The sequence below is a fragment of the Pinus tabuliformis genome, chromosome 1_2, assembly GCF_031772625.1.
Source record: "Pinus tabuliformis cultivar Carrire ecotype Pingquan chromosome 1_2, CPIR1, whole genome shotgun sequence".
NCBI lineage: Eukaryota > Viridiplantae > Streptophyta > Pinopsida > Pinales > Pinaceae > Pinus > Pinus tabuliformis.
Window position 1 is genome coordinate 419,712,525 of NC_142298.1, and position 18,393 is coordinate 419,730,917.

Sequence of the window (18,393 nt, forward strand, 5' to 3'; positions counted from 1 at the left end):
AAATGTCATATGTATCTACAATAGGCGATCATCCTATCACTGGTGATGATCTCGATAAGAAACCACTGTACAGGCCACCTTACAAAGGAACCTCCTAAAAGGTCCTGGGACCCCAATCACATAGCGCTGTAGTCGACGAGGAATGTCATCTATGCCGGTCTCTAGAATGTCTCCTGTCAAACGCTCTAGATGGCTCTCCAATTCGGCCAAGGTCTCTGCTGATTCGTCCTGTGGGGCTGGTGCCGCTGCAGCTGGTTGTTTCCTCTCGTAAGGCTGGAGAGTGGCTGGTCGCTGTGGACCCACGTCTGCATTTGAAACTTTTACTATCAGTTTTGGGATGAGATAAAAACAAAAAAAATTAAAATAGGAAAATGTTGAAAATGATTTTACCTGAGTCATCCCATTGCTCTCCTAGTGGAAGAGCCATGTCTGGGTCACCGCGAAAATCTACCCCAGCGTAAGGAAAGTCCTGAATAGCAAAAACCTAGTTTTCCAACCAATGGAAATACTCAGGTTTGAATCGAACGACCTCTGTCCCCTCATCAGGATGACGGGCCATAACTGCAACCCATCACATCAGTTTGGGCTCTCGAGGAAGTCCAGCTCCAACAGTGAGGTGCTGCGGGACCAACATTGGGACCCTCTCCAGACCAAAGCTCACAACTAAAGCACCATATCCAAAGGTCTTCAGTTGTCCGTTCTTGGCTCTGGTCAGTTGGCCTTTTACATTAGCCAACACAGCATCGCACCAGTTGAAGATGGTGCCTCGAAAGCAGTCAACTGCCATCCGCATCTGGGATCCAGTGGCTATATGTAGTGCGGCACTCCTGCAAAGCCTGGTAACAGTAAACGCGATCACCATGAGTTCAGGACGGGATATGGTTTTGATGTCTATCCCTTTGTCTCTAGTCTGGTTGTTGCAGAACTCTAGCCGGAGGCTATCGATAGACTGGCCACCTGGCCTAGTCCCGAATAGAGTCAAGTCTTCACGTCTCTTAGGCAATCCAGTCAAAAAATATATTTCTGCCAGCTCGATTTCGAGCTGGTGGCCACCAATGAAGAATCACTGGTCCTATATGCTCCACCTGTCTACCAGCCACTGCAAGAAGTCCACTTGGGCCCTCATGCCAGGTATGGCCCAGAATTTGTACAAGCCGCATGCCTTCAATGCATCGATCGAAGGTTGGTGATTTAACGCGGCAAGATCTACGTCCTCATGCTCCCGTTCTCACCAATCAAGCATGATGTATACTCTACATCCAACAAAAAGGCGAATTAGAATGTAAAAAATTGAATTGTTTGGGTGAATTTTGAGAAATTTAGGGTTAAAAACCCTTGCTACGGGGACCGCACCCTCTCTGTTAGAGACAGTGCGTGGGTCCGCACCTTGCCTTCACGGCAGGTGCAGACCCCTGACTTTTTCCCCATTGAGAAAAAGTCGGGGTCCGCAGGCTGCCTGTGTTATGCCTGCGGGCCCCCGCGCGCGGGTTTCTAGCCTAAAAATCCTCTAAAAAATGAAATGAAACCCTAAAAAACAAATTGAAATGGATGAAATTGAAGAGTAGGATGATGTGGATTACCTGGAGGAGACGACACTCGATTCCGACGGACGGATTTTCTGCAATCTTCACAGGAAGTTTCTGACCAAAAGCTCTATTTTCTCACCCAAATCTCAAACGATAAAAATGAATTGACGAAAGCCCTTTTTATAAGTTTTTTGAATAAATGAATTGTAAATTTGTTTATGTTTCACTTTAGAAAGGTAAGTTTTGCAGCATTTTTATCCATTTTAAACAGGTATGAGTAATGTTTGAAGTTTTTGTTCAGGATAACGGATTTTTCAGGCGAAATCGGTCATTTTCAACGAAAAAACATTAGAGTCACCTTTAAGCTCTTTTCTGACTCCTAAAACATGAAAAGATCACCGATTTTTTCTTCTTAAACTCGTTAAAATGGAACCAAAAAGACGGTCCACTTACAGCTCATTTTTGGACCGTAAAAACATGAAAAGATTGCCAGATTTTTGTCGTTTCAAATTCGATATTGGTTATAAAACGACGTGTCATTGATCACTTTTTTACTTTTTTGTATCAGAGGCACTAATCATGAAAAATACTCCTTGGTCGTAAAGATCAAGTGGTTCTCTCAAGTATTATTTTATACATTTTCGGGCTTGGGAGACACAAATTTACGAAAAAGGTCAACCCTGGAGTCTTCTTAAGTTTTTTCAGACTCTCTAAAATTGAAAAACGCCGAATTTCTCCTATACTGGACTCGTTAAAATTTAACAGTAAAGGACCTATTCAATTACAAACAGGAACGGACCACTCCTTCTTAGGGTTCGAATTTAAACTAAGTTGGACTCATCCAAAGGATGATCTTATAATCAAGCAAATGTTATCCTCCTCAAGCTTGTCAAAAATAAATAGGTACTTGCCAAAAATGGTGGGGAAAAAGAGAGAAAAATGAGCCTGTTTGTCATACTTTGTAACCACTCTTGAACACGACACTTTCATTCACCTGGGTTGGGAAATACTTTGCCTAACAGTTGATCAAGCCACATTGAAAGTCTTCAGCCGGTTTCTGGGAATTAACTTTTGGTCAATTGTCACCAAACCATCTGCTGTGTCGTTATGTGTTCAAGAGGTCAGTGCCAATAAGCCATTCATCTGCAAAATATCTGTCATCCATCTTGACCATCCCTGAGTCAGTCCTTGCAACTAAATTTCTTCAACTTGATCTATGATTTCATGTTGTGGGCTTGCCTACGACGGATCGCTTTCTATCGACTTCAGCTCATTATCTAGAAAGATGATCTAGAAATCTTCAGTACCTTGGGATCTGCATGCCTCAATGGCAGGTTTCTCGCCTTCGACGATAGGTTGCATCATTGACCTTCGATCAAAGGACTCCATGACATGTTCGACATCAACACATCTATTCACATCTCATGGATTGTATTGAGTACTTTGAGAGCCATTGACATTACTGGTGGTTTCTCTCACACTTGTTAATAGTTTACATCATTGACTGGTAATCAAGTGGTTTCTACCATGTTCGACTTCAACACATTCATTTGCATGGATAGAATCGTACTGTATCGGGAAGTAGAAATGAAGACCCTGGATCTAGTTTCTACCATCCAGGCTGCGAGGAATTTTGTATTCATTATATTGTGGACTATTCATAAACAGATGGTTGTGTCCATACTGTGTCTACATGTGTCTATACTTGTGATGTATTACAAGATCATTCCTATATCAGAGCAGTAGTTATTTTTCTAGTTAGTTTTGATCTGAGTATGGGAATGCCTACCTCAGCGATGATATGATCTCATATATATATTTTGCATTAAATGTTTTTACAGGTTCCAACCGGGCTCTCCACAAGATGATCCTCGAAATGATAAAGTACTTCACTCTTCCTAAATGATAAATGAAATCCTCATCTACTACAGACTTTGCACTTTAGGGGGCAATCTGTTACACAAAAATATCGTCACCATGACTATTTGCAGTCAGTATGGGTCTATCATCACTTGTACTATCCTCCTAAGCAAGTCTCAGACCTCAGCTCTTCAAGTCAAGCTTTGAAAATGAGAGAAAGACATTGAAAATCAACAAAGCTCTGGTTCCACACTTTCTCTCACTGTTCCCTGCGGTCCCGCACCCCCTGTTCACATTACCTGCGGACCTGCCCGCTCTGTCCCTAAAGGAGTGGGTGCAGACCCCTGTGAAAGTCAAAAAGGCGCAAATTTATTCTAAAAACTCACTTTGGGTTAATTCTAGATGGTTCTAGAAGGAATTTTGATGTGGATTGTTCGCTCTTAGGTGGTTCATGCATCCCAAAAGAGAAGGAGCTAATCCCTTGATGAGAGGAGATATCTCTTTGAAGGAGGGCTTTATCCCTTTGAAGGAGGACCTTGTAACTTCCCTCCATTGCACTATAAATTAAGGCATTAGGCTGGTTGCTAGGGAGGTTGGAAGCTGAACATTTTTGAGGGTAAATGCTGGTGGAATTGAGACTTCCTAGTTAAGCTTGAGAGGAGAGATCACATACCTTTTGGCATCATTGGGAAGAGAGTGAAACTTGTCAAAGTAGAGGAGACTTCTTGTTGGACCCTGGGAGGAGCTTGTACAGCATCAAGGCACAGGTTGTAAAGTTCTTCTTTGATTTGAATTAATACAATCAGATTCATTTTTCTCAACAAATTGTCTTATGTCATTTGTTTCATGAATTCCTTTATCATCATGATAAGTATGCTTTATGATATTGGCTTTTCAGGTGCTATTTAACTTGTTTTCTTGTTTGTGTTTGCAGATTCACTACAAGGGAGCTCATTTGGATCAAAGGAGCGAGGCTTCCACAAACTTGCATTGGACCCAAGGTAGGCCTAAAACACTTGTTTGCCTTTGTTAATATATTGCATATTTAGAGAAAGATAGTTTTGGATTGGCTTGCTTGTCACTAGATATCGTTAGATTCTAGGAAGGCCTATCTTGTCCGCAAGATCGACTCATTCCATGTGATAACTGGCGAGGGGAAAAAGTCTATAAAAGTGTGTAGAAGAGATGTAGTTTCAGGGCTCAACAATCGTATGCGCCAAATGAAGATCATATGACCAAGTTGTGACCCTACGAAGTTGGTTGCCCAAGTAACCCTAATGGGGCCCACAAACTCTTTGTACTTCATCTCCTGGGGTTAGGGTTTTGGTTGTTTAGGGTTGTCCCTTGTTAAATAATAAAAAGGCCCTTGAGCTTCATTGTAACATAGTTTAGAGGCATGTAGCCACCACATCTCTTCTTAGAGGTAATCTACCATCGTCCAAGCTAGTTTATTTCCATTATGTATGTAAGTATATTTCAGTTCTTTGATGTTAATGAAATGAATTTTTATTTATGATGCATATTTATGTTTATGTGTATATTTGTATTTTCTTACTTTCCTACATAATACCAGATCAAGTCATCAATAAAGATGAAAAAATAATTGTGCCTAGTAGTAGGGGCTGTCAAAAAAGGTTCATAAACATTAGAATGAATCTTTTTAAGGACTGCATGTGCTCTATTGTCTCGCCCATGGAAAGTGGATTTTATGTACACCCTTTTAATGTGTCTTTCTTCTCTAGTTCTCCTTTGGGGAGGCATATGGTAATCTATTGTATAATCTTCAAAGCTCCATGATGAAAATGGCCAAGTCTTCTATGCCAAAGTTTGTCGACATCGTGGCTCTGCACCTTCTTCGCCTTTATGCTCAATGCAACACAATCCTACACATCTAGTTTGTAGAGGTTCTTCACCTAAAACCTAATTTTCTTCACCTGTACTGTGGCTATGTGTCTCAGGAATGCCTTTCCTTTGCTAAAGATCACATCACAGCCACAATATTCCAAAACTGCAACAAAGACAAGATTCTTCTTTAGACCCAGAACAAACCTCACATCCATGAGACTAAGAGGGGAGATTGAATCCCTATGAAAGGTGATTGTACCATCCTATTCGTGTTGTACCTTCCATAATATCCCATCTCGATGTGCATCTGGAGATCCTTCTCCTCCAAATCACTTAAAAAAATCTCTATTCCTTGTGATATGGAATGAGGCACTGTTGTTGAGATACCAAACATTTCCCATCACTATGTTGGCCATGCATGCAATGAGAGTAAAATCAAGATCGAATTATGAAGCTAAAGCTTCACCCACTAGTCCTCCTATGGTCTTCTTGCTTGCCTTCTTGTGTGGACACTTTCTGGCATAGTACTCGAATTCATGATAGTGAAAGCACTTGATTATGGACAAGTCTTTCTTCTTGCCTCCTTGACTAGATTATGCTTTGGATTGGAATTTCTTCTCTTTCCCTTTATTTGCCTTTCCAGCTAAGGAACAATTCCCCTGATCCTCACCCTTTGATTAAGTCTCATCTTTGGTATTCAGCCTTATTTCCTCCTATACCAAATTGGACCATAAGCATTCCAATTTGGTGGTTTCTCCCTCCTGTTCACCGAATCTTGGTAGATGTGCCAGCTCTTGGGAAGGCCTAGAAGGGATAGTCTCAAGAAATCATCCTTTGCTACAGAAACACCAACCTGAACAAGTTCATCACAAAAATATGTGAACTTGCTCAAGTACTATGGAATGGTCTCATTTATCTGAATCTTAATATTTCGAAGCTTGTCCTTGAGTGCCAATTTTCTATGGTCACTACTATTCTAGAAGAAATCTGTCAGCGCTTGCCAAATTTCACAAAAATTCTTTTTCATATGGAGGTTTGAGACAATATGGTCTCATACTCCCTCCAATGTGACCCTCCTCACCTTGGAAACACACTTATTCCATTATGCTAGATCCTTAGTATCAAATGCTACTAGTTTCGGAATACCGTTATTAGTGAATTTCTTTAACCCATTATCCTGTAGTACTGCCTCCATGTTGTCCTTCCATGCAACATAATTCTTCCATGCAACATAATTCGAATTTCCCTCAAGAGAATACTTGAGACTTATTCCATTGAAAGTCATCTTCTTAGTCCTCAAGAAAACTTGAAACCCTGATATGCAATTCAAATCTCTTGCAATGACAACTTCAAAATCTTTTCTCTACAGTGATTCTAGCTCTGATACCATGTAGAAATTAATGTGTAGATTCAATACTGCTCATGAAATTTGCTAAATTACAAGACTTGAAGCTACTCTATTGATCCGCGGAAGTTAATTCACCATATAAAACAATAATAATAGACATGCAAAAGGAAACATCACACATGCACAAAGATTTATCTAGGGGAAAGAAAATGCTCAAAACCCCTTACTATCTATATTGCATTAATAAGAGAAAAGAGAAGAAATACATATGCCTTCTCAATCTTGAGTACATGCTACAAGTGTGTAGTCTATCCCTCTACCTAAATAACTGACTCCGACCAAAACTTAGCCAATTTTCAAGCCCTCCAAGATCATATTTTCTTGCATTGTTACCTTGGGAAATTGCCCCTTATTTTTAGGAATTTCACACTCTGGAATTGTGAAATTACCTTAGGTCTTCCTCTAACTGCATACACCACCTATACACATTGGAACACGCTACAAATGATAGTACACTTCCTTTGAATCTCCATCTCAACTCAGTAACTCAAATTATCTACATGAAACAATTATTTTGGGCTGATTGATCAGTTAATTGGTTGATCAATGAGTGTGGTTGAAGTTCCACTTCCACAACTTGACCTCCACTAGTTCTTTTGAGAATCAAAACTAACAATAAATCAAATTAACTGAAATAGATTGCTACAAATTAGCAATCAATCATGATGAACTGAACTCAAGCTTCCCCAACTCGGATTAACTGAGTTAACTTAGTGTCAAATTCCATGTCGCCTTAGTTAACTTCCTCCAAGTATTCTATTGAAATATAATTTCAAATTTTAATCTAGTTTGATCAAGGCAAAGTCTAAACTAGATTTTCTTTCTGCATTTTCAACTCTCCACTTATTCTATTACAATAAAATCGCAATCTCCTAATTATGTCCCACACCCATGGGTTAGTGAGCTAGCAAGGACTCACCTTGTGTCCTGTACAAATATATCCATACATATCAAACAATTAAATCATCCTTAATCAAATAAGAGATATATACATGATAAATACTATTTTCTCCTATATATCTCACTCTTTGACTCCTACGTCTTACAATTCTCTTTGACATTAATATATGCAACTACTTCATCTTTACGTCACTAAATTACCTACATCACTCTTATAGATGAACCTACATACATTCTATTATCATATGCATGCATAATAATACCGGTACATGAAATTAGTATTAGATAAAAACATGTATTGGTATCAAGAGACTTTGATTCTCATGATTTAGTGCCAACTCATCATCATCATGACATTTCACACTAATATTCTTGTAAGCTTACTAAGTCCACTATAGCTCACACTCATACAATGATATCATCATGCATTTATCATTATAATCATCAATCATTCATATCACATTAAATTTCGATGATTTCATCGTTCACGTACAGTGATACAATCTAATATAATTTTACAGGAAAAGCACAACATATTAATCTGATCATCAATTTGGATAACAACATCCTTATACACCCCAACCCACCCTCCCCCCACACCCACAACACATGGAATGTTTAGTGATTCACTATGGATTTTTATATCTATACCTTTCTAGGAAACCAGCTCACAAAAAGATAAAAAGATAGATCAACGCCTTAGAATTCAGCCTCTTCAAAGGGGTAACCTCCTTTACATTACGCAAATGAACAATTCTTGGATGATACAAATGACAAGACCTCCTTTCTATATATAGGAGTCTAAGGGGTCATAATATAATCAGAGCCGACATAACAATAATAATGTAAGGGAACAATAATAACAATAGTGGGCTTCTATGGGGAACAATAATAAAAATATGGGGACTACATGGGCACAACAATAGAATAAGGGGATTGTACTAATAAAAATAAGGGGTTACACTAGTAGTATATGGACCTAACATGCCCCTCTCCTTCAAAAAGTGTTGTCCTCAACGCTTCAATACTTCTTGATGCTTCTGTATAAATTCTTGTCCTCCAATGTGGAATCTTCAGTGGGTAAGTTCTTCCACTTGATGAGATACTCTGAAATTGATCTATTTTGTAGCTGCCGATTTCTTGGTTTTGTGACTGCTTCAGGTTCCAATATGATTTTTTCTTCCTCATCAAGTTCTGGAAATATTGTTTGAACTAGGATCTTCTGCATTTTTGAATGAGTGGCCACACTTCTTCATCCTTCTTCCATTCATACCTTGTTTCATTTATCCAATCTGGTTGGATAATAGAAATGTCGCACAACAATGCTTCGACATCCTCATCCTTTCTTGAGAGTGCATCTGCCACAACATTTTGCTTCCATTTTTTGTAGACGATTCGAAAGTCATAACCCAACATCTTCGTGACCCATTTTTGTTTCTCTTCAAAGGATAATTTTTGTTCTAAAAAGTATTTAATACTATCTTGATCTGTTTTTACCTTGAAGTGTCTTCCCATTAGGTAAGGTCGCCATTTATTAAGTGCGTGTAGTATTGCCAACATTTCCTTCTCATAAATAGCTTTCTTGAGGGACATTTATTTGTATGTATGTAACCATAAAAATACCCAATCGCCTACATCAAAACTTCTTTCATTGCGATGTTGATCTGCCTGTTGTTTCATTTGATTCTGCACCAAAGTGGCATTATCCTTCAAAAGTTGGAGAACTTGTTGTTGATGCTCAATGTGATCTTTAAGTGCTTGAATCTTTTTCTTCTTGATATGTCCTTCTATATTTAGAGTTTGAGGAGTGGTAATTTCTTCCAATGCATTACAAGATATGGTTGAATTCATTTCTTGATGCTCTATGTGATCTTTCACTTCTTGAACATTTTTCTTCTTGATATGTCCTTCTATCTTGATAGTTTGAGGAGTGGTAATTCCGGCCATTGAATTGCAAGATATGGTCGGATTCATTTCTTCTTTATTGATGTGGTATTTCACTTCTTGAACCTTTTTCTTCTTGATATGTCCTTCTATCTTAAGAGTTTGAGGAGTAGTAATTATTTCCAATGCTTTACAAGATGTGGTTGGATTCATTTCTTCTTTCTCTGGGGTTGGTTCCTGGTGTATATACTCTTCTTTTGATGTTTCTTGATCCTTTTATTCCTTCTCTCCACAATCAATGTAAAATAATTTCTTCTCAGCACACTTATGACCTTTAATGTATTTTTTATCACAATTGTAACAAAGCCCTTTTTCTCTTTTTTCTTCCAATTGTTGTGGTGTAACCCTTGTAGGTTGTGGAAGGCTAGGAGAAACAACACTTCCATCTTTATAGTTGTGAGGGGTAGACTTCCTTGTTGCCATAATTTTTCTTTCTACTTTGTAACAAAGCCATTTTTCTCTTTTTTCTTTCAATTGTTGTGGTGTTGCTCTAAAGAAGGTGTTGCTCTTTGTATCCTCATAATGTGTTATAATTTCCTCTGTGAAAATTGACCACGTAACAAGTAGTTTACGAGAATAAAGCCCTTTATACCATAAAAATTGATCTTGTTCTAAATATGAAGATGCAATAAATACCTTTTGTAATAGTGGTACACCATGTAGATCAAAATATTTCTCCATTTGTAGTATCCAATTTATTGGGTCCTTGCCATCAAACTTCCTCATCTCGATTTTTCTTGATTTTAGGAGCTCGATCCTGAAACAACTGTAACTTTGTAACTTAAGATCTCCAAGTTCTGAAATTTCTTCCTGCGGTAGCTCTCTGAGTTCTCTTTCTAACCACACAAGTCTGATCAGAATTTTATTATCAAAGAAAGAATTATGGCAAATCTCCCATGGTGAGCTGATTATAGACTATTTCAGTAGAGCGAACTTGTACGACGTGCCATGTATCACTTTTTCAACCTTAGTACATAAAACTAATATATAGAAAGCTACAAGAAGTCCTCTTTTTGAAACTTCTTACACAATTTCAATATGATGCTTAGAACAAAAGTTATGATGATTTTCCCAAGGTGACCTATTTGGAATGTAATTCGGGGGTCTGCAAAAACCCTAACTTCCTCATATTATATCTCCGAAAATATAGCGAGACAAGATCTAAAATTCGAAGCCAAGATTTAGAATGATTTCTTCTCAAATGGGTTTTTATTTTAGGTTCTTAAACTTCGTAGCAAAATAGTTATAGTGCAAATTCCACGATGACCTGTTTTAGATGAAATTCTAAAGCTTGTAAAAACCTTAACTTCCTCAGATCATATCTTCGAACATATAGCAAGAAAAATTCTGAAATTCAAACCCGAGGTTCAGCACGATGTTTTCTCAAACGGGTTTTTTTTTAGCTTCTGAAACGTCGCAGAAAAAGAGTTATAGTGAAAATTCCATGATGACCTATTTGGAGCAGCGAAACCCTAGAATCCAAAGCTCTGATACCAAATGTTAGGAAACCAGCTCACAAAAAGATAAAAAGATAGATCAACGCCCTAGAATTCAACCTCTTCAAGGGGGAAACCTCCTTTACATTACACAAATGAAAAATTCTTGGATGATACAAATGACAAGACCTCCTTTCTATATATAGGAGTCTAAGGGGTCATAATATAATTAGAGCTAACATAACAATAATAATGTAAGGGCACAAAAATAACAATAGTGGGCTGCTATGGGGCACAATAATAAAAATATGGGACTACATGGGCACAACAATATAATAAGGGGATTGTACTAATAACAATAAGGGGTTACACTAGTAGTATAGGGACCTAACATACCTAGTCATTACTAAGTAGGCCATTGAAATCACTAAGTTAATTCTGCTTATCATAAAAAAAAAATCTCATCCGGGAACAAGAATTTAGCTTGATGTTTAATTGAACAAAAAAATGATATTGAAGATGTCTCTAAGCTACATCATTCCATGTGGTCAAATAAGGGCTCTATTAAAGATCCCTTGGATGTTTACCTAATACACTATTCACTAACAAAGTTGATGAGTCGAATGCTTCAAGATGTTAACTAGATTTTCCTTTATAGCCCCATGTTATAGCTTCTTTTACCCATCATTGAACATATATGATTAGTTTAGAAAATTTCTTTTGTTTCCTCCATGATTTGTTACTCATTTTATTAATCGTCTAAGCGTGTTCTTATATGCTCGCAAGTTCCCCTATAACAATTGGAAAGTTATCCTTTAGCAATCCATAAGCACCTATAAACTTACACAAAAAAAAAATGCACAAATGTGTCGTCCTAAGTGGGGATCACAAAGTTGTACAATTATACAACTTGGATCTTGATTCCCAACAACCAAAACTACTTTACCATCATATTAATATGAGTTCTATTTTTTGGAATCAAGCCAAGCCTAGTTGATATAATTTCATGTTGGGGAATTGTCCTAGGTTTTTATAGTCTCTTCAAGATTAGGACCCCTTAATTCCTTAAGTGTTGTCTAGTCTTAAGCATGGTTTAAATAGTCACTAGATTTCCCTTCTAAAGAAATATTGTGAATCTGTGGTAGAGTTTAAATTGATAAATGTCTTAGGTGGAGGAACCCAAACTTGTGTGGAAAAGGTTCCAATAGAAATAATAAATATTAAAACGTCTTATTTCTTTTACATTACATAAACATCTCTCTTATTTCGCTCCACTAATTCATTTTTCATTTTCCCCTTCAATTGTCTTTGAGTTATTGAAGTATAGATGGAATTAACTGACCCTAGAATTTACTTATCACAATTTTATATTATTCCTCCACATAATTGTTTGAGTCTGAAAAAGCATGTTTCTTGGCTTCCGTGTAGATTTGGAGAAGGGAATTTTGCTAAATTTTATCTTTCGAATTTGTCACAAAGGTAGAGGGGATATAACATTTAATTGTAGGAACTTTCTTTTATTATTTCCTTCACATTCAATAATATAAATTGTATATTCTAGAAAGATTGAAATTTATCCTTGACTTCTCGATGGGATCAACCTTACTTATCAAGGGTTTTCTTGCTAGTATAAAAGGGGAATCCACTCGAAAGAATTTAATATACTAAGATTGTCCTCTTTCTAGGGTTCTATAGATTTTCACTGTTGATTAATCTTTGTCTCTATCAATTTATCTTTGTTTCTATAGGATCAAAAAAAATATTAGGTTTCCAACCTATCCTTGTTGTTTTTTCACTTTCTCAGTGATATACTCAAGCATATATCATTTGAGATAGTAGCAATAACTTACTAGTTTCTTCTAAAAACTAGTGAACATTTATTTATACACAAAAGTTTCATTCTTGAAACCAACAAGTGGCATGCAAGTTTCCTTCCAGCAACGTGTGAGAGTTTGTCCTATAGTAAAGACAAAAAAATATTTGGCCTTGAAAATTTTCCTTCTAATTTTGAAGTCTTCTTCAAATTTAAGAGTCTTATTATTCAATTGGGGAATCTAGTATGCATTTAGATGTTAGTCACTATATCTTAGAAGAAAATAAGAAAATATATAAAAGAAAATTCTCTTATAGCTATTTTTGAGCTTTTATACTTTCTTGCATTTCATTTTGTGATGGATCATAGGCATTGTGTTAAAAATTTGAAAATTTTTGCATGCATCCAAAGTTTAGTTTGATCTCTTCATCTTTTTTGAATTCAAACGTTTCTAAGGGATTAAGGGATTGAGTTATTTATGCTAAAAGAAAAATAATAAATGTTTATTTTCATTTGTGAATTTATTTATGTTTCTCAACATTCTTGAGTCTTGAGAATGCCATTTAAATTTCATTCCACTCCTCTTGAGTACTAACATCATACTTATACCAACATATAATTAAAATTGACTAGACATGTTTTCCTTATCGAAGAACAATAACAATCTAAGTCACATGGTTTTAGTGTAGGAATAAAGAGTAAATTCGATAAGGCCATTAAAATGAAACTAGGATTGCATGATGAGAGTTAAAATACCATTAGTAATGTGTAGTAGTCATTAGGAAAGCATCTTCATCATATACATCAAGAACTAGGTGAGGCCATTTCAAATATTGAGATATCTCCTCACACTTAGGTTGTGGGTGGAAATGTAATAGGGGTATCTATTGGAATTTCCATGTTATTTAGAGTCATGCGTATTTTCTAGAGTTACATGAGAGGAAACAACATTTCCATTTCCCAATATAAAAGCTTGACCAATGACTATTTTTCTTAGCTACCTATCATGAAATGCTATCCTTATTTTTCTTTCCCTAGGTTCTTCATTATCTACTATAAGTGGGAAGTTTTTATGGTACCTAGGATGGAAATTAGATCTTGGTATCAAATACCTTGAATGTTTCCCATATTTGTGAGGGATATTACACCCTAGGTGATTAATTTGTTAGAGGTCATTATAACTATTCCTTGCAGCTTTTCTAATTAGGCCTCAGAATTCATCATCCTAAGATGACCTTTAGAAGGTCTTATTTTGAGTATTCACTAATTAGAATAAATAATTAGTCACCTTGGGTAGATTCTTAGGAGAGTGTGTTGTCTTCCTAGTTTATTTTCAACATTTTCATAGTAGAGTGTTCTTTGTTGTAATACATAGATGGCCTTAGGATTTGATTTTTGCTTTTTAATTTTCACTAAGTTATTATTATTATGGTGTCCAAATAATGAACCCGTTAATCACAAAGGATAATGGGTTTTGATGGGCCTCCAAATTAGATACAAAATAAGTCCCATTTAACCTGTTCTAGGCACATAAAGGCTATATTAAATCTCTTATTATACCCTTAATAATTTTTTCTTAGCTTTAATAAGTTATTAGGAAGGTTTAGAGATAATTACATCTTTATGTGCCCATTATTATTTATTTTTGTAGAATATTGTGAGAATATTGTGCATATTCTGAAGATTTGGAAGATGAGATAATATAGGGACTTGATCCCTGCTATAGGATGGACCAATTTTGGATAATAAATGAATAGGATATTATGGAATTATTGAATATATTCTGGAGATCCAATGATTGAGAAAATATATGAATGTGTTTGCTATCTTTGAATGAAGATTTCTACTGTTGGGAACCAGATCCGATTTTTGAGGGATTTTGGAGGGGAAAGTTGCCTTGTTTCAAGGAGGATGCTTCCCCATCAATTTGTATAATTATAAATTTGAATTAGCCTATAAAGGCATGAATTTTTTACTCTTCTTATGAAGAAAACTTGTTATTTAGTAGAACTAGTTTAATTTCCAACAAGGATGTACTTGGATTGACTTTATTAATGAAGTTTGGTGCCATTTTTCTCTTCTAAATCTTGAATTCCTTCATAGGACCCTATTTTTCCTTGGACATGGTCATCCTAGGATCCTCAGAGCCCTATTGTACAATTTATTTATCTTGTTTTCACTTCTTATTCACTTCCACCTCTTATTCTTCCTTCTACTAATTTTTCATTTAGTATTCATGCTTCATTTATTGTAGGTTAGATTAGTTAAATGATTGAAGTAAGTTTTTTTTCAATTCATTCATATAGTTACAAGAATTATGCATCCTTGGAATAACTTTGAAAAGTAATATTCATCATTGAGTTACCTGGATTGGTTTACTAGTTCACAATTTTGAAATTTCTAGAAGTATCTTATAGAAAAATAGTAATACATTTATGATGAATTTTAGCACATGTTAATGAGATTCTTTCAAGTTTATTACACTTTTATTGGAGCCTAAAAACATCCAAATTAATAAAAAAATTTCCCCATTGAATTTACACTTGACCAGGGCAGGAATTTCGGAGGTTAACCAACTCATTGATTCTTGAATTTATGGTTTTTATAGTAATTTTCTGCTAATTTTTAGCACATGTTAACAAGGGTATTTTTCAGTGATTGCACTTGGATTGGATTCCTAGGAAATTATACTTAATAAAAAAATTCACCCCATCTCATTTTCATTTTATTTTCATAGTCATTCAATGAGATAACTCAGAGGACAACCTAGCTGGCAAACTTGGTATTTTAGTCTTTTCAAGTGTAAAAATATTAATCTTTATAGTGTGCATGTAAGAGTATGGGTTTTTAGGGTTGATAATTTTCATTTTCGTTTGTCATTCTATCATAAACACCTTCCCTCCTTCCTCAACAACTCCTCCAAAACACTATTCACCGAAATTGTTATCAGTGTGATAATTCTTTTGAAGTAAGAAGAAAGAAAAACCAAAGGTAACCACAAACCACTTTTGGAGATTAGGACCTAGCCTTCCTGATGCTCAGAGAGGGCTCTCTCTTTATAATTTAACTTTGTTTTAGTTAAGATGATTTTAGGCAAGTTTTTGCTTGCACTTGGGTTTTGTTTTGAAAATTTGGTGGTGGGATCACTTTACTTAGATGGGCAGATTTTTATCTTATACCATTGGGCTATGGAGTCGGATGTCTAACAAACAAGACTGGATTCAGTTCTAAAAATAGGGTCTATAGGGCAAGATATATGAGTTACTATAGATCTCAGAGGCTAAATGTTGAATGGCTTCAAATCGGATCCAGAGAGCAATTAAGGGTTCCCTAGGCCAGACTTTGGAAGGAATGAAAGAAGTCAACTGGGTTGGGAGAGCAATTAAGGGTTCTCAAATTTGGATATCAGAAGAAAATATGCAAGTAAACAACTGTGAAAAATAGAGTGTAATTAAACAAATTCTGAGTGATATTTCCGGTTAATTCATTTATATTTTAGAACACATTTAAGATTATGAAAACACATAATAAAGGTAAAGTAGTCACACAAAGAAAGTACTTCATTGCAAATGGATCAACTCATGAATCTTGTAGAGAAATTCTTTTATTACTTGCTCCAGCCTGTTGACATGAAAATGGTACAATCACCCTTAGGTTCAAGATCACAATAACCCTACAAATGTAAAATAATTCACTCTAATACTTTGAATTTTGAAGTATTTATACAAAAGTTTTATTACAAAATATCTCAAACTAATTTGAGAATTAATCTAGGAAAAGGAAAATATATTCTTGCAATAAGATAGAGATAGCTATTGAACTATTTCATGTTGTACCTGTTATTTTAGTTATGCTGGCTGTTATCCTTTGATTTTTAGCCCTTTATGCTGGCAGACTATTTGGCTTTCACGCCGGATAGTCTGTTTGACTTTGACCTTTCACCTGATACACTTTGATTGTGCTAACCTGCCTTCATCCTTTTACCATGATCATTTACTTTTTACTGTACACTTATATTTTTACTATGCTTTTACTACAGTAAATCACAAAGTTTTTGCCATGTTTCTTCATCTAGTAACTGGATGTTGAGAATTTTCCTATATATCTCATCACCCTCTGTATATTTGGCAAAAGTAGGCTTATTAATAAATAAGTGTTTCACCTCATGCTGGAGGTAAAATAGATTTTCAAAAGTCTCGTGTAATACTCTACCAGTTGGTATACCACTCATTGATGAGGTATTTTCCTATTCTCTGGCTTCTTCTCTGATTTTCTTGTTGTAGTCCTTGTGTGTCAAGAATTTATCATTTATGACTAAGGGACTAGGTAGTCCCTTTTCTCTCAAAATCTCAAACTTGGTCATAAACCTGTCAATGGCTAGTTGCATGGTTTGACACTTATCTTCTAAATTTAACATTAAATTTCTCTTGGCTAGCACCCTCTTGACTTCCAAAATGGTACCTATGCTGTTAGGTATGTCAAGTTCTTGTAGCTCATATTTGTTCTTGGAGTTGAGGAATTGAATAATTCTTACTACCTCCTCTCACATTTCTCCAAGCTCTTATTTGACATTCTGGATGGCTTTTGTAGCTTGTTTGATTAAGTCTATCTGTTCAAAAATGACCTGGATAGATGGCCAAATATCATTGACAGAGTCAATGATATTGGCCCATAACAATTGTTTGGCCTTTCCCAAAGGCTCACTCAATGTTAACTCTTTCTCCGGGCTTTTCACTCTCTCATTCATTCTGGTAGCCTTATATTGCTTTTCCTTATGCATGATCTGGGCTAACCTACAATCTGTGTCCAGGATGGTAAGTTTCTCATTTAACTTGTTCATTTCATTGGTCTGAATGGAAATTTCTTCCATTTCCTTGACCAGCCTGGTTTCTTCATCACCTGTGGTACCTATTGCTGTTGATGTCATTGATGATGTAGTTGTTGTTGCTACTGGCAATGCAGTGGCCATTGGACCAGTGGGAGCTAATGTTGTTGCCAATGTGGAAGGCACAATTGTGGTCACTGTAGGAATGACAGTTGGAGGAGCACTGTCTAGACTAGCTTGTTTGAGCTGGATCAAGCTATCTAGTTCCTTTTCCATTTCCTTCAACTGGTCATTGAGTTGTAGCACCAAGTCCATCATCTCTTCATGATTTGTTTGGCTTTCTAAGACTTCTTTTGTTTGAGGGTGCTGTGACTGAGGCAGCTTGAGCTGTTTCTTAAGGGCTGCAATGTCTTCATTTTCCTTCTTAATTAACTGTTCAGCAGCCTTGATGTCCTTTGGTTCATGGCCCAGCTCAATGATCAGGTCTTCTAAAGATTTGATCCTTGTGTCTTTGGCATTGGAAGATGATTTTTCCAGTTTGTACTAGGCTATCACATTGTCTAATGAGTCCTTGAGCTTGAATGTTGCCATTACTTTTGCTGTGAGGGTGGAGTAGATCATCTCTCCAGCCTACTTGTGAAATTCTATTTGATCTATGGGATGCACATCCCTGGCTAAGACCTCAAAGTTGGTCTTCTTGTAGTCTGCTATGGTTTTAGGCTGCTGTACAGTAGGCTGTAGGAAAGACACCTACATCTTTCCTTCTTTGATGTCAAAAGCTGACATCAATCTATTTTGATTCGATGGTGTCATCTGCAGGTACTTGGCATATGTGT